The following is a 23,699-nucleotide window of genomic DNA, read 5'->3' as shown; positions in this document are numbered from 1 at the left end:
GACGCCAACTAAATGCAACACTGTCACTGAAGATAGTTCATCACTCCTCTAGGATAGTTAGTCTTCACATGCCTGAATTCAAGCACTTTGTACATGCAGGGGTGGAATTTCTTTGGAAGCCATCCTCCACCTATACCAGTCATTCCCTGTTCCATCCCACTAAATGAGTAGGCTAAAATCCATGTTTCCTGTTTCCTCCCGTTTCCCTAATTTTTAAACCTGTTGCTGTCGTGTTATGTACCCTGGGATAACAAAGGCTGCAACTGGATGCAGCTTTAACCAAAAGATACTCCAGACTTTGAACTTAGTTCAATCTGATTTATTGAACCAGTAGCACAGTTAGCGCAGTTCTCTATGAGTTCGACTCTCTGCTAACCTAAGTGTGGTTACTCTGCCTGACTGAACCAGACTAGCTCTTAGCCACATGCTGGAGGTGTGATACTGTACATACACTCTGACTCACTCTGTAGATGTTCATCAGTGGAAAGAGGCGGAGTGTGAGTGCCTCGTGCCTTTTATAGTGAGATACCACTCCTGAGTGTCCTGCCTGCTCATTGGTCATGTCCTATTCTCTGTGTTCAATAGCTGCCTGTCTGTATATCATTATCTGCATGTCTGCATATCATGACGGTTGTATGGATCAGGAATTAAAGTTTTGTAGAAAATGAAGGGAAAATAATGAGCTATATCCCACCTTAGACAGTAGTCTATGGTATGGGTAATTAATATTTCTAATATAAGGGTCCTTCTTGTTTATTCCCTTATTTCCCCTTTCTTTTATTTTTGATGTTGCATTTTGATCCATGGTTGATTTATGGACATGTGTCTTTAAGGCAGCCTTTTACTTTAATTCAAACAGAAAGATGCAGTGGCCTGTGTCTTTAATTAAAACAGAAGATTCCAGAAGGTTGTGTTGTTTTAGACGGGTGATTACAGACTGACAAGCATCAGTGATGACTAAGTTTGATTGCTTTGGCTGGTGGCCAATGAAGTGGCCCAAAAGACTGTGTTCTGCCTGGTAACAGGTGGTGATTAGATCTGATCCCACTGAAAGATTTTCAGAGTCACGAGGTCGCAGTTTGGTTTCAGTTTGACTCCTGGCAGCTTGAGAGAGAAGACCCACTCTCTCTCCTCATCGTTTATTTTCACCAGAAAGGTTGTGTTTTGATTCTGGCAACCTGAATGAAGGGAATCTGTTAACTCTCTCCAGAAAGCTGCTACTAATTCTCTCCACGAAAAACCAGCCAACTCTTTCTACAATAGGCCTATGGGTGTTGGATTCCTAAAACCACACAGGCCCGCATACAGGCCATGAACAGAAAGCAAAGTTTGATGAAGCAGGCACACTGCTTTTCTGAGAAAGTTGTGAGTATAGACTGAACAACAAACTGTGATTTACAAGTTTACTGTGAGGAAAGCATGCAAAGGACCACCATCTGAAGCAAAGACTCTTTTATGTTGGCCTTCATCCTTATTATTTTTCACCCCTTTACTTCCCCCTTTCTTCCCCTTTGTTGTTATCCAGTTGTATTTACTGTATATTCCATGATGATTCCTGTTATAAAAAGTTAATGTGTTTCAACTTACAAACCTGGTGACTGTAATCATTGAGCAGCCACGAGCCAAAGACTTATCCAATTTTTATAAGAATTGGTTAATTCACTTGTGTTGCGACTCCGATCCATGTGGGGCTCGAATTGACTGTGCAATTGACTGTGCAATTTCTAACAGTGGTTAGCACTATTGCTTCACAGCGCCAGGGTCCCGGGTTCGATTCCTGGCTTGGGTCACTGTCCGTGCGGAGCCTGCATGTTCTCCCCATGTCTGCATGGGTTTCCTCTGGGCACACCAGTTTCCTCCCACGAGTCCCGAAAGACGTGCTGTTAGGTGAATTGGACATTCTGAATTCTCCCTCAGTGTACACAAACAGACGCCGGAGTGTGGCGACCAGAGGATTTTCACAGTAACTTCATTACAGTGTTAATGTAAGCCTACTTGTGACAATAATAAACATTATTATTACTATTATTACTTGCCCAGGATAGTGTAACACTATTGGTATGCACAGTTTATACACGTGCAATGCCTTGGCTTTCATGGCATACTGTATTTCCTGGGCCCTGATGGTCAGCCACTATTCAGAACACACCATTTCCTTACTGGTTGTGAAGATAGCAGATTCAGGCTAAACAAAATCACCTGTAAACTCTGTGACCCATAATCACTAAGCTCCAGGGCATCATATCCAGGAGAGGGGTCCTGAAGATATGCTGGGGTCCCTGGCAGGCCCCATCTAAGGATTTCAACCTTCCCTTGGGCAATTGCTCTGAAATAAGAACCATCCAAAACTCCAATTCAAATTACTAAACTCTGGAGGTCTGACTGTTACAGTAACAGTTACCCAGAAAAAAATGAGAATTAAAACCATTTCTAACTCCTGCATCGCTGTGGTACTGCAGGCTGCAGGCCACAGGCTGCAGGGTTGCTGGGAGAGGTGAGTGCATATTTAAAAGATACTTCAGTTCCTGGAGCAGGCCACAGGCTGCAGGGTTGCTGGGAGAGGTGAGTGCATATTTAAAAGAGACTTCAGTTCCTGGAGCAGGCCACAGGCTGCAGGGTTGCTGGGAGAGGTGAGTGCATATTTAAAAGTGCTTAGTTTACAGGTCGAGTGGCAGTTGGAGACTTCAGTTCCTGGAGCAGGCCTATTGGCTCATTGGAAATCAGGCAGAGTACAAAAGGTGTGGCAGGAATGCCTTTAGACATGGAGTGCTGATTGGAACAGAGTGCATCTGAGTTTAGGTGAGTGCTGATTGGAACAGAGTGCAACTGAGTTTAGGTGAGTGCTGATTGGAACAGAGTGCATCTGAGTTTAGGTGAGTGCTGATTGGAACAGAGTGCATCTGAGTTTAGGTGAGTGACTGAGTTCGGGTGAGTGGCGAGAGAGGGCTGTGTTTTTGTTGGTGTTTGGGTTTATCCTTGAGGTTCTATAAAAAAAATTTTTTAAATAAAAATATTTAACTTAATTAACTAGTTGAATATGGCTGGACAGGTGATGTGCTGTTGCTGTATGATGATGGAACTGGTGGATCCCATTGAGACCGTCAGTGACCACATCTGCAGCAAGTGTTGGCTGCTCAAGGAACTTCGGCTCAGAATTGATGAGCTGGAGACCGAGCTGCACACACTGTGGCACATCAGGGAGGGGGAAAATTACCTGGACGCTTTGTTTCAGGAGGCAGTCACACCCGGTAGAATAAGTACTGTTAATTTGGTCAGTGGTCAGGGACAGAGTGGTGTGACTGCAATGGAGGCAGGTAGGGGGATCCTGAGTTTAGGAGTTGAGGAGCCTCAGCCCTTGACCTTGTCCAACAGGTATGAGGTACTTGCTCCCTCTGTGGATGAGGAAGAGGGCTGTAGGGAGGATGCGTTGACTGACCACTGCACTATGGTACAGGAAGCCATTCAAGAGGGGGGAGCAAAAAGACAAGTGGTAGTTGTAGGGGATTCTATAATTAGGGGGATTGATGGCATCCTTTGTAAGCCAGATCGTGAGACCCGCATGATATGTTGCCTGCCCGGTGCCAGGGTGTGGTACATCTCTGATCGGCTTGAAAGGATTTTGGAGAGGGAGGGGGAGGATCCAGTTGTTGTGGTCCACGTTGGGACTAACAACATAGGTAAGACTAGGAAAGAGGACCTGTTTGGGGATTATCAAACACTAGGGACTAAATTAAAGAACAGGTCCTCCAGGGTTATAATCTCTGGATTATTACCCGAGCCACGTGCCAATTGGCATAGGGTTGAGAAAATTAGGGAAGTTAACACGTGGCTAAAGGAGTGGTGCGGGAAAGAGGGATTCCATTTCATGGGGCATTGGCATCAGTACTGGGGCAGGAGGGACCTGTACCGTTGGGACGGTCTTGACCTGATCCATTCTGGGACCAGTGTTCTAGCGAATAGGATAAATAGGTTGGTCACAAGGACTTTAAACTAGCAAGTTGGGGGGAAGGGAAGGGTAAAGCTATGGACAGTATAATGGTTAATGGAGATCAAGGCAGCAGATTACATGACAGGTTATTATGTAGAGATATGGGTTCAAAGACAAGGAAAATTAGGAGAAAGGGTAAGAGGAAAAATAATTTGCGAAAAGTTACTGATCAAGGTGTTAGGATTCATAACAAAGACATAAAAAACAGCATAAGTGTACTTTATCTGAATGCTCGTAGTATACGGAATAAGGTGAATGAGTTGATGGCGCAAATCATCGTGAATAACTATGATTTAGTGGCCATTACTGAAACATGGTTAAAAGATGGTCACGACTGGGAATTAAATATCCAAGGGTATCAGACTATACGAAAGGATAGAATGGACGGTAAGGGCGGTGGTGTAGCTTTGTTGTTTAAGGATGGCATCCGGGCAATAGTAAGGGATGATATTGGTGCTATGGAGGACAAGTTTGAATCAATTTGGGTGGAAATCAGGAATAGTAAGGCGAAAAGGTCACTGATAGGAGTCGTCTATAGGTCACCAAATAGTAACAGGATGGTAGGGCAGGCAATAAGCAAAGGAATAACGGATGCATGTAGAAATGGTACAGCGGTTATCATGGGAGATTTTAATCTGCATGTCGATTGGTTTAACCAGGTTGGTAAAGGCAGCCTTGAGGAGGAGTTTATAGAATGTATCCGGGATAATTTCCTGGAACAGTATGTAAAGGAACCTACAAGGGAACAAGCGGTCCTAGATCTGGTCCTGTGTAATGAGGCAGGATTGATTAATGATCTCATAGTTCGGGATCCTCTTGGAAGGAGCGACCACAATATGGTGGAATTTAAAATACAGTTGGAGGATGACAAGGTAAAATCAAACACTAGTGTTTTGTGCTTAAACAAAGGCGATTACAATGGGATGAGAGAAGAACTAGCTAAGGTAGACTGTGAGCAAAGACTTCATGGTGAAGCAGTTGAGGAACAGTGGAGAACCTTCCGAGCGATCTTTCACAGTGTTCAGGAAAGGTTCATACCGACAAAAACGAAAGACGGTAGAAAGGGGAAAAATCGACCATGGATATCTAAGGAGGTGAGGGAGAGTATCAAATTGAAGGAAAAAACATACAAAGTGGCAAAAATTAGTGGGAGACTAGAGGACTGGGAAGTCTTTAGGGGACAACAGAAAGCTACTAAAAAAGCCATAAAGAAGAGTAAGGTAGACTATGAAAGTAAACTTGCTCAGAACATAAAAGCAGATAGAAAAAGCTTCTACAAATATATAAGACAAAAAAGAGTGGCTAAGGTAAATATTGGTCCTTTGGAAGATGAGAAGGGAGATTTAATAATAGGAGACGGGGAAATGGCTGAGGAGCTGAACAGGTTTTTTGGGTCAGTCTTCACAGTGGAAGACACAAATAACATGCCAGTGACTGATGGAAATAAAGGTATGATAGGTAAGGACCTTGAGATGATTGTAACCACTAAGGAGGCAGTATTGGGCAAGCCAATGGGGCTAAAGGTAGACAAGTCTCCTGGCCCTGATGGGATGTATCCCAGAGTGTTAAAAGAGATGGCTAGGGAAATTGTAAACGCACTAGTGATAATTTATCAAAATTCACTAGACTCTGGGGTGGTCCCAGAGGATTGGAAAGTAGCAAATGTGACACCACTGTTTAAAAAAGGAGATCGGCAGAAAGCGGGTAATTATAGGCCGGTAAGCTTAACTTCGGTTGTAGGGAAAATGCTGGAATCTATCATTAAGGAGGAAATAGCGGGGCACCTGGAGGGAAATTGTCCCATTGGGCAGACGCAGCATGGGTTCATAAAGGGTAGGTCGTGTCTGACTAATTTGGTAGAATTGTTTGAGGACGTTACCAGTGCAGTAGATAACGGGGAGCCAATGGATGTGGTATATCTGGATTTCCAGAAAGCTTTTGACAAGGTGCCACACAAAAGGTTGCTGCATAAACTAAAGATGCATGGCATTGAGGGTAAAGTGGTAGCATGGGTAGAGGATTGGTTAACTCACAGAAAGCAGAGAGTGGGGATAAATGGGTGTTTCTCTGGTTGGCAACCCGTAACTAGTGGGGTCCCTCAAGGATCAGTGTTGGGCCCGCAGTTGTTCACAATTTACAGAGATGATTTGGAGTTGGGGACCAAATGCAATGTGGCAAAGTTTGCAGACGACACTAAGATGAGTGGTAAAGCAAAAAGTGCAGAGGACACCGGAAGTCTGCAGAAGGATTTGGATAGGTTAGGTGAATGGGCTAGGGTCTGGCAGATGGAATTCAATGTTGCCAAGTGTGAGGCTATCCATTTTGGGAGGAATAACAGCAGAATGGATTATTATTTAAACGGTAAGATGTTAAAACATGCTGCTGTGCAGAGGGACCTGGGTGTGCTGGTGCACGAATCGCAAAAAGTTGGTGTGCAGGTGCAACAGGTGATTAAGAAGGCTAATCGAGTTTTGTCTTTCGTTGCTAGAGGGATGGAGTTCAAGACTAGTGAGGTTATGCTGCAATTGTATAGGGTGTTGGTGAGGCCGCATCTGGAGTATTGTGTTCAGTTTTGGTCTCCTTACCTGAGAAAGGACATATTGGCACTGGAGGGAGTGCAGAGGAGATTCACTAGGTTGATCCCAGAGTTGAGGGGATCAGATTATGATGAGAAGTTGAGTAGACTGGGACTGTACTCATTGGAGTTTAGAAGGATGCGGGGGGATCTTATTGAAACATATAAAATTATGAAGGGAATAGATAGGATAGATGCGGGCAGATTGTTTCCACCGGGGAAAGCAGAAGTCGGGGGCATAGCCTCAAAATAAGGGGAAGTAGATTTAGGACCGAGTTTAGGAGGAACTTCTTCACCCAAAGGGTTGTGAATCTCTGGAATTCCTTGCCCAGTGAAGCAGTTGAGGCTCCTTCTTTAAACGTTTTTAAGAAAAAGATAGATACCTTTCTAAAGAATAAAGGGATTCGGGGATATGGTGTACGGGCCGGAGAGTGGAGCTGAGTCCACAAAGATCAGCCATGATCTCATTGAATGGCGGAGCAGGCTCGAGGGGCCAGATGGCCTACTCCTGTTCCTAGTTCTTATGTTCTTATGTTCTTATGCACTGACCTTCACTATCCCCACCAGCAACGCAAGGGGCTCCCCCCAACCCTCTACGATCCCCTGACTTTCCCTTCCCACTCCCTGCCGACTACCCCTGAGCCCCTTTTCCACCCCCCACTCCTCAACGGTCCTCCCCAAACCTGACTAACCTACCCAACACCCGACTGCAGCCCCACGTTCCTGAGTACACCCCATCCCCTGACTGTCCAATCCACCAACCAACTCCCTGCCACCTGACCACATGAACCCCACACTGACCATCTGACGCCTGCACTGACCACCTGATCCCCCGGTCTGACCACCTCTCCCACTGACCACCAGCACTGAAGTGTGCTTCTGTTTTTGCCTGGAGAAGAAGTCAGGGCAGGGCGTCAAAATGGATCAAAATTTCACGAATGAAGAAATGAATATTACTTTAGGTGAGGTGGAGGTTAGACGTAAGCACATCAAGGATGTGGAAAAATTAAACCCGCCCAGGAACGTAATGCTTTTAGCACAAATAACAATGTAGGGAGAAATTTTATGATTTGATGAATTTTGCCAGGGTATGTATTAATATATATATGTCTATATAATATATCTTATTTTCTGAAACTTAAAATCAAACTTTTTGAATTGAATATAAAGTAAGATCATGAGATGCTGTTTTTGTGTACTAATTTTATGAGGTGTAGTTAAATGCAGTTTCCTTGGAGATGGCTCTAACTTTGATCAGTTTTATCTCTAGTCACAACATCCTCCCTGCTCAGTCCTATGAACAAGATTTCTCCAGTCGTCATAAAATATAAGACAAAACAATGCAGACAGTTCTGGTGCATGATTTTCATCAACTGAATGTTCAAACCACTCGGGGTGGGGGGGCGGGGGGGGATGGGGGGGGGGGGAGAGAGAGATAATTAATGTGACAAAATAATTGTGATTCTTTTTTCCCCCAGGCAGATATACAGGTGTCCATGGTTTCATGGTGCTGCGAATGTTACATTGACCTTCTCACTAATAACAGAGGTCGGGAACTCGAAGCCCGGGCAGTATTCGGATCTCCCACAGGAGGGGGCTGTATAAGGGCAGTTTGACATCTTTATGATCTTCAGGCTGAGGACAGGAACTGCGCACAGAGAAAACATAGATCAGGGGCGTCATTCTCCGACCCCCCCGCCGGGTCGGAGAATGGCCGTTGGCCGCCGTGAATCCCACCCCCGCCCCCGCCGAAGTCTCCGCTCCCGGAGATTGGGCGGGGGCGGGAATCCCTCCGGCGTCGGCCTAGCCCCTCAATGTTGGGGCTAGGCCGCCAACGATGCGGAGCATTCCGCACCTTTGGGCCGGCGCGATGCCCATCTGATTGGCGCCGGCTTTGGCGCCAGTCGGCGGACATCCCGCCGTTGGGGGAGAATTTTGCCCCAGGTGACTGAGTGTGGAGTGCCAGAGTCAGCCATTGAAGCAGAGAGAGGCACGAGGGAGCTAAAGAGGAAGAGGTGCCAAGAAGCATCTCAGGTAAGGGACAAAGGAGAGGGGATAGAGCGGGGTCTCAAGAATCATATAATTTATAGTGCAGAAGGAGGCCATTCGGCCCATCGAGTCTGCACCGGCTCTTGGAAGGAACACCCTACTTAAGCCCATCCTCATAACCAAGTAACCCCACCTAACCTTCTTTTTGGACACTAAGGACAATTTATCATGGCCAATCCACCTAACCTGCACATCTTTGGACTGTGGGAGGAAACCGGAGCACCTGGAGGAAACCCACGCAGACACGGAGACGACGTGCAGACTCTGCAAGCCGGGAATTGAAAGAAGTGTCCCAGGCAAGAGAAATGGGAGGGGGGCATGGGAGAGGCCTAGGAAGTGTCCCAGAGGCAGAGGCAAAGACAGAGGACAGCAACACGTTCCAGTTAAGTTAAGAAAAGGAGAAGGGTTGAAAAACAGGAACCAATCAGAGAAAAGGGCTGCAGGGAACAGACTTTAAATGAAATGGGGTTGGGAGCCCTGGTAATTGAAATGGGCTCAGAAGAAGCTCTGAAAATTTGAGAAGGCAGCTCAAATTCCATGCCTCTGGTGATTCCATGCCGTAGGTCACTGGAGCAAAAGGTATCCCTTTGGAGTGGTAGTATTCTGCTGAGCTGAAAAGCTCAAATTGTGCTTGTAAATTGATGCTAGAGTGTTTTTGGGAATACATGGGAATGGAATTTCGGAAGGCAAGACTGGAACCATACGAGACTGGCTGTTCTTGAAGCCATCCATATTGGAGCAACTTGTGGAGGGATTCCCACGGCAGGACCTTTGAAGGTTAAGATTGGAAACTCTCATGAGAGAGGTAAAATGTAATTGAGATTGGTTGACTCGCAATGTTTCTTACGTCTGGGTGGATTGTTGAGAAATCCATGGAATCTGATTTGGTTGGATTTGGCATTTTTTGTGTTGCGTGGTGTGTTCAGATATAGTGGGTTTATTAATTCACAGCCCCTCATACTTACCCTGAAAGTTAGAACATCAGATAAATGTTTTAAATTATTTTATTTTTTTACCTTGTATAGCAAAGTCTATTTTTGTTTTTTCAATACCTTGGTGGCTGTCTTACTAAGTGTCTTGGATCTCAAACTTTGTCTACTAGAAACAAAATATTGGGCGCTATTCTCCCATTGGAAGGCGATGTGCCGACGCCGGTGTAAAAACGGGAGTGTTTTACTCCGGCGTCGCGCCCGTTCCGAGACCCGATTCTCCGGGCCACAGTGGGGTAGCACGGCGCTGGAGCGGCCCACGCCACTCCAGCTGCCTATCCCGGCGTGAACCCGGCGCCGCGGGGTCTGCGCATGCGCAGTTGGACCAGCGGCAATCAGCGCATGCGCAGGGGCCTTATTCCCCGCGCCAGCCCCAACGCCAAATGGCGCAGGACTACAGGAGCCGGCGCGGAGGAAAGGAGGCCCCCCGATAGAGAGGCCGGCTCGCCGGTCGGTGGGCCCCGACAGTGGGCCAGGCCACTACGGAGGCCTCCCCTTGGGTTGGACCCCCCCACAGGCCACCCCCGGACCCTTCAACGCCGAGTTTCCGCCGGCTCAGAGGATGTTAGCATGGCGCCGGCAGGACTGGGCTTTTTGGTGACGGCCGCTCAGTCCATCCGGACCGGAGAATCAGAGCGCCGGCCCATGCCAGCCCGGGATGGAGAGTCGGCGTACACACCGACCTGTGCCACGCCGACCACGCCGGCTCCAGTGGCGCGGAGAAACGCATTCTGGCATCGGGGTGGCGTGGCACGGTTCGCATGGCGCGGCGCCGATTCTCCAAGCCGGTGGGGGGTCGGAAAATTCCGCCCATTATTTGTCCATAACCGGATCTCACCAACAACGTAGGGTCTGGCCAAGGGTCATAACAATGGACACATCAGATTGTGATAGAGGTGAGTTAGCAGCAGCATTGAAGGTTCTTGTAAGAGCTGATTTGGAAGGGACAGATGGTACAGCAGTTGCAACAGAAGAGGGAGAGGAGTGTCAATAGGGTGAGATCTCTGATTTGGACGGTACGGCGCTGAGATTTCTGTGGTAACATTAAACCTCACTGTTTGTGAGGAGGGAGAGTCCGGTGGTGCAATGGCTGTGGTGGAAGGAAGGCGCTTAAAACATTTGGGAGGCGAGGAGCCTTTGGCTTTTTGTGCTTTTGGCATCTCCATGGGCATGTGGGCACCGTCCGGCCCAAGCTGCTGGTGTATAACATGCAGCTGTTGAAAATGATCTGATTTCATAGAATCCCGACAGTGCAGAAGGAGGCCATTTGGCCCATCAAGTCATAGAAACATAGAAAATAGAAGCAGGAGGAGGCTATTCGGTCCTTAAAGCCTGCTCCGCCATTCATTATGATCATAGTAAGAAGTCTTATAACACCAGGTTAAAGTCCAACAGAGGTCGTCAGTGGCATGGGCAACACTACAAGGACCAGCCAGCAGTTTCGATACAGTTGCTTTTGGAGCACTGCTTTTCAAGGGGAGGGAGGGTCCGACCCGGGGGGGGGAGCCTCCGTAGTGGCCTGGCCCGCGATCGGGCCGCCATCGAGGGGCAGGGAGTTGGTGGGTGGCCACCCATGGCCTCAGCTGGGGAGGCAGAGATCGGTGTCTCGTGGCCATGCCAACTCAGGGTCTCACTTCTTCACCTGATGCTGACTGCCCTTCAGGCCCTCCGACCATGTCCGGTTCCCTCTGTGCTGCTGCGATGGTCCATCTCCAGTCCGCTCCCACTCTCGACGATTGTGACTGGCCTTCTCCTGTGGGAGTGGGTTGAGGAACATAAAACACGCAGTGTTAGGTAGTCCGCATGCAGCCCATGGGGTGGGTAGCTGGTGGCTCCAGTTGTAAGGGCACCTGGCCATGGCGGCCGGAATGGGTGCTGGTATGTGGTGCAGGGTGGGGTTCAGCCTCCCACCTGGCTGGGTAACGGGTGTGTGGGACGGGGGTTGGTGCCAGTGGCACAGTGCTGCCAACTCACCCTGGCCATCCTGAGGAATTTGTGCGGTTTATTTTGGTACTGCTGGCTGGTCCTCCCCATGCCGCTGACGACCACATGTGCCCAGGCCCGGCGAGCAGCGGCGGCTGGCTGCCTCCTTCCCACCCCGGGGTACAGGGTCACCCTCCTCTCCTCCACGGTACCTAGCAGCATCTCCAGTTCTGCTTCAGTAAACCTTGGTGCCGTTCCACTTGCTGCCATCTTGTTGGCTGGGATGGTGTTTGTGGCGAGTGCGTTTATGCTGCTGCAACTTGTCAGCCTCCTGAGTGTCACTCCAGAACCTGGCAAATCCCGTACCATTTCTCATTGGAATCGATTGTGTTCCATGTGGAGCCGGTGTTAGCTCCTTAATCGTTGAATTGGTCCAGGTGCGGTGCCAGTTTTGCTGTTGTAGAAATCCACTAATCCTGTCAACACTTACTCTCAGGAACAAAAAACCCGCCCCAATTTTCTTGCAGTATAAGGGTTAACAGGCCACGTTCAGTAGCAATAGCGCTCTCTCTGGACAGATTACTGATGTTGAGCCTTTGACTTCTTTGTGTTGAGCAGAGGGTGGGACATACCCACCCCCACACTCAACCTCACCTTTAACGGATGGAAGCCAGAACCCAATCGTGGTTTGTAGATTGTACATCGAGTCTGTCCCTTCGTTCAAAACACAAACATCCCGGGAAAATAAAATACTCAGAACGGCGAGTGAGTTGAGTGGCGCAAAATTATGCAACCTGCGTTTTCATGTTGCCCAGACGGAAATCTGAGCCTCAGTGTTATTTGCATCTATGGGGCTGGATTCTCCCAAAACGGGTCTAAGTGTTGATGCCGTCGTGAAGACCACGGATGGCGTCATCGGGCCCCCAGGTGGAGCCATTCAACGGGCCACAAGGGGCTAGCACGGGCGGGTTGTGCAACGCGTGACGGATCGGCCGCCAATTCGCCGGTTCCGTCACTGACCCGACCCGGCGGCTCGAGTTCAAAAATTCTTTCCCCCCCCCCCCACTGACAGTGTCGCAGGCAAGATGGCGGCAAGCAGAGCAGCATAGCGATTTATTGTCGGGGAGGTAGAGACCCTCCTGGATACCATGGAGGAGAGGAGGCTGGTGTTATACCCCGGGGCGGGCTGCAGGACAGCAGGTGCCATCGTTCGCCGTGCCTGGGCGGAGGTGGCCGAGGCCGTCAGCGCCGTCGAGCCGGTGGCCCAGACAGCAGACCAGGGCACGACCTCTTCAGGGCAGCCAGGATGAGTACCCAGCACTGTGCCCCAGGTACCAACTCCCCTATCCCCCACACCCATGTGACCCGTCGCACCCCGATGTGGACGGACATAGCCCCACCCAGACCCACATGGCTGCTCCCACCCATGCCAGCCACTGTGCTAATGCCATCAGAGACCCAATCCCTGTGCTGCATGCGCTGGACCGTCTAACACTGTTCTGTTTGTGTTTGCCCCCCCCCCCCAGGACAAGACCGCTCATAACCGCCGGGAGCGGGAGAAGACCAGAGGGGGACCGCAAGACCTGCGTCCCCTCACCGTGCCCGAACAGAGGACACTTGACATCGTTGGCGGGCCAGAGGAGAGGGAGGTCGAAGTCGCGCCACCAATGAGATTCCTCTGCCTGGTTGCGGCTCCTCACGACACATGTGTGCCCATCCCTCACCCCTCAACTCCCCCCCCCTCACCCCCTCACCCCACACACCATCAGCCCTCACCCCTCCAACCCTCACCCCACACACCAACACGCCTCACCCCCGTCCGCCAGTCTAACCATACACGCTGTCTTGTGTCTTACAGGACCAGCTGGTGATGTGTCCGACCCATCCGGGGACCCCCGCCCCCAGCCAGTGCCAGGTCTGGTGCCCCCCAGGGACCCAAGCACAGATGGCGAGAGCAGCCGCAACACCAGCCCTCTGCCCGAGACTACCCAGGACACCACGACCCAGGGGACAAACACACAGCACACCATGACCCAGGGGGGAGAATCACAGGGCACACCACGACCCAGGGGACAGACATACAGCACACCATGACCCAGGGGACAGACACACAGCACACCATGACCCAGGGGACAGACATACAGCACACCATGACCCAGGGGACAGACATACAGCACACCACGGCCCAGAGGACAAACATACAGCACACCATGATTCAGAGGACAAACACACAGCACACCATGACCCAGGGGACAGACACACAGCACACCATGACCCAGGGGACAGGCACACAGCACACCATGACCAGGGGACAGACATACAGCACACTATGACCCAGGGGTGAATCACAGGGCACACCACGACCCAGAGGACAAACACACAGCACACCATGACCCAGGAGGCAGACACACAGCACACCGTGACCAGGGGACAGACACACAGCACACCGTGACCAGGGGACAGACATACAGCACACTATGACCCAGGGGTGAATCACAGGGCACACCACGACCCAGAGGACAAACACACAGCACACCATGACCCAGGAGGCAGACACACAGCACACCGTGACCAGGGGACAGACACACAGCACACCATGACCCAGGAGACAGACACACAGCACACCACGACCCAGGGGACAGACACACAGCACACCGTGACCCAGGGGGGAGAATCACAGGGCACACCATGACCCAGAGGACAAACACACAGCACACCATGACCCAGGGGACAGACACACAGCACACTATGACCCAGGGGACAGGCACACAGCACACCATGACCAGGGGACAGACATACAGCACACCACGACCCAGGAGACAGACACACAGCACACCACGACCCAGGGGACAGACACACAGCACACCGTGACCAGAGGACAGACACACAACACACCACGACCCAGGGGACAGACACACAGCACACCATGACCCAGGGGACAGACACACAGCACACCACGACCCAGGAGACAGACACACAGCACACCACGACCCAGGGGACAGACACATAGCACACCATGACCCAGGAGACAGACACACAGCACACCGTGACCAGAGGACAGACACACAGCACACCATGACCCAGGGGACAGACATACAGCACACCATGACCCAGGGGACAGACATACAGCACACCACGGCCCAGAGGACAAACAAACAGCACACCATGACCCAGAGGACAAACACACAGCACACCATGACCCAGGGGACAGACACACAGCACACTATGACCCAGGGGACAGGCACACAGCACACCATGACCAGGGGACAGACATACAGCACACCACGACCCAGGAGACAGACACACAGCACACCACGACCCAGGGGACAGACACACAGCACACCGTGACCAGAGGACAGACACACAGCACACCACGACCCAGGGGACAGACACACAGCACACCACGACCCAGGGGACAGACACACAGCACACCACGACCTAGGAGACAGACACACAGCACACCACGACCCAGGGGACAGACACATAGCACACCACGACCCAGGAGACAGGCACACAGCACACCGTGACCAGAGGACTGACACACAGCACACCATGACCCAGGGGACAGACATACAGCACACCATGACCCAGGGGACAGACATACAGCACACCACGGCCCAGAGGACAAACAAACAGCACACCATGACCCAGAGGACAAACACACAGCACACCATGACCCAGGGGACAGACACACAGCACACCATGACCCAGGGAACAGGCACACAGCACACCGTGACCAGGGGACAGACACACAGCACACCACGACCCAGGGGACAGACACATAGCACACCATGACCCAGGAGACAGACACACAGCACACCGTGACCAGAGGACAGACACACAGCACCCCATGACCCAGGGGACAGACACACAGCACACCATGACCCAGGGGACAGGCACACAGCACACCATGACCCAGGGGACAGGCACACAGCTCACCATGACCAGGGGACAGACATACAGCACACCACGACCCAGGAGACAGACACACAGCACACCGTGACCAGGGGACAGACACACAGCACACCGTGACCAGGGGACAGACACACAGCACACCACGACCCAGGAGACAGACACACAGCACACCACGACCCAGGGGACAGATACACAGCATATCGTGACCCAGGGGGGAGAATCACAGGGCACACCATGACCCAGAGGACAAACACACAGCACACTATGACCCAGGGGACAGGCACACAGCACACCATGACCAGGGGACAGACATACAGCACACCACGACCCAGGAGACAGACACACAGCACACCACGACCCAGGGGACAGACACACAGCACACCGTGACCAGAGGACAGACATACAGCACACCATGACCCAGGGGGGAGAATCACAGGGCACACCACGACCCAGAGGACAAACACACAGCACACCATGACCCAGGAGACAGACACACAGCACACCACGACCTAGGGGGACAGACACACAGCACTCCATGTCCCAGGGGACAGACACACAGCACACCACGACCCAGGAGACAGACACACAGCACACCACGACCCAGGGGACAGACACATAGCACACCATGACCCAGGAGACAGACACACAGCACACCGTGACCAGAGGATAGACACACAGCACACCATGACCCAGGGGACAGACACACAGCACTCCATGGCCCAGGGGACAGACACACAGCACACCACGACCCAGGAGACAGACACACTTCACACCGTGACCAGGGGACAGACACACAGCACACCGTGACCAGAGGACAGACACACAGCACACCACGACCTAGGGGACAGACACACAGCACACCATGACCCAGGGGACAGACACACAGCACACCGTGACCAGGGGACAGACACACAGCACACCGTGACCAGGGGACATTATCACAGGCGACAGATTCACAGCACAACATGGCCAGGGGACAGGATCACAGGGGACAGACACATAGCACACCACGTGTGACCCAGGAGACCCCGGACTTCGGGTCCGATGTGGACATAGACCTTCTGGCACTGCTGTCTTCTACACCCTCCACCATCTCAGAGACTCTCACCTCGGTTGGGCAATTTAGTGAGGAGGCTTCTGGTACACTCACTGTTGCGCAGCACACAGCCGTACCGGTACAGCAGGTGGAGGTAGGAGCAGCCGAGGGGACGGACGGTCAGAGGGCAGCCCGGCCCCAACAACCAGCTGCTGCCCAGATGGATCCCGGGCTCCTGGATGATCTATTCCCACCCATAGTTCAGGTGCAGTCAGAGATCAAGGGACCGGAGGAGGGGATGATGTCCGGCTTCCAGCTCCTGCAGACGCAGGTGGAGGAGTCCAACCACGTGCAGGAGCAGTGGTTGGTGCCGCTCAGGCATGCCACCCAGGCCGAAACCGCATGGGTGCCGTCCACGGGCAGGTTTTGCAAGGTCTGGGGCATTCTGTGCAGGCGGAGGCCGTGCCCAGGATAGGGCAGCCCTCTCACAGGCAACCGTGTGCCAGATCCAGCTAGAGATTGCAGTGGCGCTCCTCAGCGCGGGCCAGTCATGGCTGAGTTAATCGGTACCATTGCCCAGGTGCTAGCCGGCATCGCACAGACCCAGAGGGAGATAGCCCAGTCCCAGAGGGAGGTGGCACAGTCCCAGTCAGAGATGGCCCACTCCCTGTGCTCCATGGCCGCAAACACACAGACCCTGGCCAATACCAGAGCGGGCCAGCAGGACTGGCAGCGCCAGGTGTCGGGGGGAGGCCTTGGGGTTTGGCTCCGCTCGCACCCCCATCCCCTGGGGAAGCCCAGGGGTCATCGGGCACCCCGGGGGAGGGGGAGGTGCTGGGGCCCATGCCGGTGACTACTGCAGGGGAGGTCCCAGAACACCGCAGCACCTAGTACCCCACCCCCCACCCCCTGCCTCTGGTGGGCAGCGGGCAGAACAGGGCGGCACCACGCCACCTGGGACTCTGAGGAGCATCAGGCCACATCTTGGCCCTGCCGCCACAGGCGGCGTACAACAACGGGGACTCTAGTCGCAGGGTAGGGGTCACAGCAGTCCATCTCCACTCCTGCTGTGCCATCTGAGGAACCACCTAGGTGTAGTGATAGGGCCTGTAAGGCCAGAAAGACTGAGCCCCAGTGGGTGCACTGTGTAGCCCCTCGTCCCCAGCGAAATGACATGGCCATGTGATGGAGTGGCTAGCTCGCGTGCAAGGACCACCCAGGTGGAGGTTGCTACTGTGGGCATGGGTCAGACATTATCTAACGATGTGAAGCTTGGAGCTCATCGCAGAGCGGGCTGTCATCACCCTCCATCCCATGGACCAGACTCACTGTCACTGGCAACCCTGTGCCCCCAGATCGTTGTGCCGTAGGTGGATGTATAATGGAGGGGTGGTGTGCATGCGGGTGGCTCGGTGGTGGCGGAGGTGAGTGTGTTCGGTGGTGGGGGAGGTGAGTTTCTTTGGTGTTCTGGGAGTTGAGGGTGGTCGGTGGTGAGGGGGTGCGGTATTGTGGTGTCCGTGCCCCTACCCAGCAACCCCCAGAACACCGCAGCACCTCTAGTTGGTGAAACGTGCGACGATCAAAGCGCCCAGTGCTCACTAGCCCTGCCGGTGGCATAGTGCAGTTTCCCGTCCATGTCCAGCCCCTGTGTCCCTTCCATTGTCCCTCTCCCCATCCTCCTCCTCATCTGGCGAGGCCTGCCCTTGCTCCTTATCCTCCTCCAGCACATCACCCCTCTGCTGGGCTATGTGGTTTAGGACGCAGCAGACCACAACGATACGGCCAACCCTCCTTGACTCATACTGGAGGGCCCCTCCAGAGCGGTCCAGGAACCTGAAGCGCATCTTCAGCACCCCGAAGTACCTCTCCACCACACCCCTGGTCACACAATGGGCATCATTATAACGGTTCTCCATGTCGCTCTGTGGCCTCCATATAGGCATCATCAGTCACAACAGCAACGGGTAACCCCTGTCGCCCAGCAACCAGCCCCGCAGCCGGGGAGTGTCGTGTTGGGTGTTCCGACATACAAACGAACCAACATGGTTGTAGGGTACAACTCTGTTTTATTATTCTGTATAATAACAACTGTTAACTTCTGGCTGTGGTTCGTACTTCACCAGTTAACCTGTGGACCCAGCCCTAGCACCATCTTAGAGAGGCACTCAGCACATGGTGTATATCTGTGTGGCACGCTGTGAGCTCTGTGCTCTGAGCTATCTCCTGCTGGAATGAGCGGGAGCTGTGTTGTTCCCTGTTTTGTAGTGCGTGTGCTCTCACTGGTGATTGGCTGTGATGTTGCGTGTGTGTGGATTGGTCCATCGACCTGTCCATCAGTGTGTGTGTGTGATTGCACCATGATACGTTAATATGGATATCATGACAGGGGAGGTGTCCTTCAAACATGTCGGGGATGAATGATTGCGCCAGGGTAAACAAGTTATGCTCACTGCTCAGGTACCGGGCGCAGACGTACAGGATCCATCCTCACCTGATGATCACAGACCACCTATACATTCATTGAGTGGTGCTCCTTCTTGTTCATGAACATTGACCTGTTATCCGCCGATGCCCGTCGGGTGACATGCACCCCATCGATGACCCCCTGGACCATGGGTATCCTGGCGACTGCAGCGAAGCCCGCTGCCCGTGTCATCTTTGTGCACGTGGTCCACAGGGCCGCCAGGGTATACAAGGAGTCGGTGATGGCATGGATGCACCTATGGGCCGATGCCTGCGAGATGCCGGACAGGCCCCAACTTGGCACGATTCGTGGCGTAGAAGTTGAGGACGACCGTCGCATGGACGACCACTGGAAGCGGGTGTTTCCCCCCCCCCACAGTACCACGCAGTGCCAGGTGTGCCATCATGTGGCAGATGTGAGCGACGGCTTCCCAGCTCATCCGCAGTCTCCTCTTGCATGCCCGGTCCAGGAGGTCATCGAAGGTACACTCGGGGGTTCATCAGGCTCATACTTGGCACCACCTCCTCCCCCTCCTCACCCTCGTCCTGTTGCTCACACTCATCTTGCCTCTCTTCCTCCTCCACGGCCAGTTGGGCGGGCGGCCCTCCCCAGCCTGAGCAGCTAGCACCTGCCCATCTGCGGCCCGCTCCTCTGTTGCGGCCTCCGCTTTCTCTCTAAGCTGCATGTGCTCACGCTGCCACAGGGCTGCATGCAGGGCAACGGCCCCCGCCACAGTGGCCAAAATTGCTGGGTGGTTCCCAAACATTATGATCTGCAGGGGGTGAGGGGACACAATGTTAGCATGGCGCATACACCGGAGCACAACCAGGTGCTGTTGTGATATGCATCACTGTATATACACAAGGGGTTAAGGTAAATACACTACAACTAAGTAACCACTAGAGGGAGCACCAGAGATGTATGAATACATAGACAAACAGGAAGTAGTCTCTCTCTCTTCACAGGAATGGCAGGTGGTGAGCAGGACACAGACAGGCAGCTCAGATGTCACACAGTCTCAGTACTGGAGAGAGAACAAACTCACAGAAATAAAGCATCTACTTCAACTGTAAGACTACGAGCTTTATTCAGACACAAGGAATAATACAGGTGCCATGGGCTACGTGGTCGCCCCGATTGGCAGCACGTGCCCCAGCCTTGTATGCCCCTCACCCCTGTCCCGTTGGTGCCCCCGTTCCTGATGCCCGTCCCTGCTGCCAAGGCCAACATTTGATGGCACAGCCCTCACTGGGGGCTGCCGTGGATGTGGCCCTGAGGTTTCCCCCTCCCGGTGGGTGCCGCTGGTTGGGTGGGGTGGCCGGGGAGGGGGGTCGGCACCCACCCATACGGCTATGAAGTCTGCACTCACCCAGCGCCCGGTGTGGGTGCCGAACAACATGGCTGCCGTAATGGTGCCTATTGCGTGGGCATCGCCCTGTCATGGCGGCCTGTTTTCCCCCCCCTCCACAACCATTCCCCGACCCTGGCAGCGCCTCCCCCTCTTCCCCTCCCCCCCACCCCCGCAGCAGCCATGGCTGGTGTCCGTTTTGGGAGCCGGCAGTTCCCCCCCCCCACCGCCACGCCAATCCCTACCTCCTCCCGCCACCGCAGCAGCCATCACACCGGCTTCATGAATTTTTATACGTGGTTAGAACCACGCCGTCGGGACTTCGGCCCATCCGGGCAGCAGAATCGCTAAGGCCCCGGAGAATCGGTTGTTGGGGCAACTCACGCGATTCTCCGGGCCCCGCGGCAGGTGCCATGATCATGTCGTGTTGGGGAGTTCGGAGAATCGGAATTCGGAGCAAAACCGGCGTCAAAGCCAATTTAGGCGTCGGAGCCGATTCTCCGGCCGATCGCGGTTCGCGATTTCGGCACGAGGCTGCGGAGAATCCAGCACCTGGGGCGAAATTCTCCGTATTCGGCGCGATGTCCGCCGACCGATGCCAAAAACGGCGCAAATCAGTCCGGCATCGCGCAGCCCCAAAGGTGCGGAATCCTCCGCATCTTGACCGGCCGAGCTCTAACCTTTAGGGGCTAGGCCCGCGCCGGACTGATTTCCACCCCGCCAGCTGGCGGGAAAGGCCTTTGGTGCCCCGCCAGCTGGCGCGGAAATGACATTGCCGGGTGGTGCATGCGTGGGAGCATCAGCGGCCGCTCACGGCATCCCCGCGCATGCGCAGTGGAGGGAGTCTCTTCCGCTTCCGCCATGGTGGAGACCGTGGCGAAGACGAAAGGAAAAGAGTACTCCCACGGCACAGGCCCGCCCGCGGATCAGTGGGCCCCGATCGCAGGCCAGGCCCCCGTGGGGGCACCCCCAGGGGCCAGATCGCCCCGCACTCCCCCCAGTACCCCGGAGCCCGCCTGCGCCGCCTTGTCCCGCCGGTAAGAGAGGTGGTTTAATCCACGCTGGCGGGACATGCATTCTAGCAGCGGGACTTCAGCCCATCCGGGCCGGAGAATCGCCGGGGGGGGGCGCCGCCAACCGGCGCGACGCGATTCCCGCCCCCGCCGAATATCCGGTGCTGGTGATTTCGACAACCGGCGGGGGCAGGATTCACGCCAGCCCCCGGCGATTCTCTGACACGGCGGGGGGTCGGAGAATCTCGCCCTTGATGTTTTTGTTGAATCAGTTCATTTGCTCGGAGATTGTCCCTGAGATCAATACTTAGAAACATCAGACAGGTTGCTTTTATTTTAACATACTTGTCCTTCCAATGTTCCCATTCTTTTATGTTTTTATTTACTTATAAATAATGTTATGCTACATAATGAAATATCATATTTTGTTCGGGGCTTGGTGTTATTTAGACATTCAACTAAGATAAATTAATTTGCAAACATTAGGCAAATGCCCATGATCAGATCGCAAGGGATACATTAAACCAGAGGTGACTGTCTTAATGAGGGAGTATTTAGAAGATAAAATTGATATTTGCCACTCTAGTTTTAATTTACACTTTGGGTGAATGTGGTGTACAGAATATGAGGTACACCCTTTTATCTACTTTGTATTCCAGACTTATGCATTCAACTGTGAATATATATTTTCATTAAAGATGTGGGCAAACAGAAAGGGGGTGAAATGTGATTTCAGTGCAAGGGTAAAACAGTTGTTAATGAATTGGCAACCTCCTTTACACATTGCTTCATCTTCTCATCACTTGGCTTTAATGACAAGGGAATCAGATAAATCCGCTGCCGATTTATTGTCACCCATTTTACACCGCAGCCAAATTCCATCCCCTAAAACTTCAATCTAGTTGTTCATTAAATGCAAAGCTCTTATTAATCAGGCAAATTAGATTAGGCAAGTAACTAAAATAAATGGATTAATCTCTAGTTTGACATTTGATTGCAAACTAAAAGAGGTCACTGAACTCGCAGGGTCCTTTGTACGATGGCCTATGGATGGAGAATTGTGCTCAGTTCTGGTCACCTTATCATCAGAAAATATAATGTGGGTGCATGAGTGAGTATTCAGAAAATGGCGGAGATTAATCTGACACTTCTGAGATAAGGGTAGACTGTGAAAACAGAATGGTGAAATTGAGCTTTACCCATCCTGTAGAACTGGACTTATGGGTGAATCAGTAATATGCTTTAAACTGAATTTCCTTCCCATTGACCTCAAAGGACATAATCTGCTTTTAAGTGCGAGTGAGAAGAAATCCACTGTTTTAAAATACATTTAGAGTGCCCAATTCATTTTTTCCAATTAAGGGGCAATTTATCGAGGCCACTCCACCTACCCTGAACATCTTTGGGTTGTGGGGGCAAAACCCACGCAAACACGGGGAGAATGTGCAAACCCCACACAGACAGTGACCCAGAGCCGGGATCGAACCTGGGACCTCGGCGCCGTGAGGCAACAGGACTAACCCACTGCGCCACCATGCTGCCCTAGAAAACCACTGTTAATGGGTCTTCCTGGCTCCTTCGGGGAATGGCAGGAAGTTTAGTTTTGGGATGAACCGATCACCTTTGTGAGACCTGCCCATTGGAAGCCAGAGCACTGAAAATATATGAAAAGAGTGGTAGGTTTGAGAGGCATGCAGAAGACTGACAGGATATTTTCATCTCTGTGATTGATGTACCATCCATCAACGTTAAATAATGCTAATTCTATGAGCTTTTCGAATAATAAATGAATTTCTGGTCAGAATTTGAATTGGAAATTATTGTTTTAGATTTAAGAAAAAGGGATCCGATGAGGAATATTTGCAATTTGTGATGTGCTAAGTGCCTTGAGATATTTTGCTGTGTTAAAGGTGCTATATAAATGCTTGATGCTATTTTTTCAATATAGAAATTTTGGTTTGGGCTAATGGAGGGCTAAGAAAGAACACCGGCAGTACATGTGTGGTTTTGAAGGGAATGGGCAGCACGGTGGCACAGTGGTTAGCGCTGCTGCCTCACAGAACCAGGGACCCAGGTTCGATTCCGTCCTTGGCTGACTGTCATTTGTGCAGTTTGCAAATTACCCCGTGTCTGCATGAATTTCCTCAGCTGCTCTGTTTTCCTCCCACAGTCCAAAGATGTGCAGGTTAGGAGGATTGGCCATGATAGTGTGCGGGGTTACGGGGATAGGGCAGGAGAGTGGGTCAAGGTAGAGTGCTCTTTCGGAGGGCCGGTGCAGACTCAATGAGCTGAATGGCCTCTTCTGCTTGGCAGGGATTCAATGGATTATATGGAGTTCATTGGTCTAAATATTTGCAAGAAAATGGGTGGGCAGAGGAATGAATTATTCTACAAGAAAA

The sequence above is a fragment of the Scyliorhinus torazame genome, chromosome 9 (assembly GCF_047496885.1).
Source record: "Scyliorhinus torazame isolate Kashiwa2021f chromosome 9, sScyTor2.1, whole genome shotgun sequence".
NCBI classification, from domain to species: domain Eukaryota; kingdom Metazoa; phylum Chordata; class Chondrichthyes; order Carcharhiniformes; family Scyliorhinidae; genus Scyliorhinus; species Scyliorhinus torazame.
This window is presented reverse-complemented; position numbering follows the sequence as displayed.